This window comes from Lactuca virosa, chromosome 5 (assembly GCF_052849685.1).
Source record: "Lactuca virosa cultivar CGN04683 chromosome 5, Lactuca_virosa_CGN04683_v6, whole genome shotgun sequence".
Classification (NCBI taxonomy): domain Eukaryota; kingdom Viridiplantae; phylum Streptophyta; class Magnoliopsida; order Asterales; family Asteraceae; genus Lactuca; species Lactuca virosa.
Window position 1 is genome coordinate 330,538,419 of NC_136430.1, and position 1,664 is coordinate 330,540,082.

Below are 1,664 nucleotides of genomic sequence, written 5' to 3' on the forward strand. Positions count from 1 at the left end.
TTCAGGATCCTCGAGGTTTAGGGGCACTTCCTTTACATCCTTCTCACTTGTTTCTAGCACACCTCGTGCCCCCTGCTTTAATTTCTATGCTTGTCGTTGTTAATGGGTTTTAGTATACTACAACATCCTATGGTGCACATACAACCCTAAATGCTTTGAATCTATGTTTTCTCTAACTATACATGCAATATTGTTTCCAAAGCATTAAGCTTACAACTAGCATACAATAGACATAAACTACATAAAAGTGAGTTATAGAATTACCTCTTTGTTGTAGCTTGTAGTTTTGGCCTTTAAGAACTTAGTTCCCCAAGTGTTGCACCTCAAATGAAATCACAACACACCTTTGGATAAAGGATGACTTTTGAGAGAATATTCTTGCAACCAAAAATCGGCTCATGGAACTCCAAGGATCACTAGTGTGTCGTTTTGGATGCTAAGGGGCTTTTTATATAGTGTGGAAAGATTAGGGTTACATCATGTAAACCCTAATGCCCATGACCTTTCATATTACCTAGGATCCATGGGTTAAACCTCCATGGACTACCATATTGGTTTAGCCCATCCTAAATAACAATTGGCCCATACTATAAGAATCATTGATTTACCAAATCAATCCCCATAGATTTAATTAGTCTCTTTTTGATCACAAAATTAATTCCAAATTAATTCTTGATCAATACTAATTAAATCATATGATTTCATGTTAATATATTAGAACTTACAATATATTAACAAATCATAAATAACATATTCTCAAAAGTCCATCCTATCAAATTGTCCTGGTGATATGCAACCCAAATGGACTATGCTACTCTCGGGTCAAGTACATACCAATTATGGTTATGGGCTTAGACACCTAATCCAACAGTCTCCCACTTGGATAAGTCTAATAACTATTATTGCAAGTACGACTCCACAACCCGACTAGCAATCGTAGCTCTTAAAAGCCGTTGTCGAACTCTGACCTTGTCAATGACGCGTCCATTAGATAAGGGATCATATATTCCTCCATTCTAGATATCATATGGACTGAGACATGGATTTTAATCATTCCCTCTGTCCATCTGTTGTTTCCCGATTTCTGATTTATGAAGACTGACTAATTGAACAAATCAAATCAGTCCAGGCTTGGCCAAGCACTTCGGGTGTCATCACTAAATCATCGAGGGGCCCACAGATATCGCTTTTATCCACATGGGGTAAAAGGAATGGATAAACTTCGACTCAAATGCTTGCTTGAACTTACTCATCAAATTACACACAACAATATGTTTTATAACACCAAGTTACTGGTGCGTTTACATGTAACATCCCGTTTTAGATAGAATAATTAAAATAATAAACCCGGGACCCCGAGAAGTAATTTTATTATTGTTTTATGTTATTATAGCCCAAAATCGAATAATAATTAGTGGGGTGTTGGTTTCGGGAAGCCAAATGACGAGATTTGAATCTATGGGGTTAAAGTGGAAGTTCTGGATTTAATTTGAAAAGATTTTGGAAGTCATGGTGTGTTTGGTAATTAGTGGACTTAAATTGAAAGGAATTGAAGGCTTAGGGGGCTGATTGGTAATTTCAGGACTTGAATTGTAAGGATTTTCTGAAGGAGGGGTTAAATGGTAAGTATTGGATTTATTTTGAAAGAAGTATGGGAAGGAGGG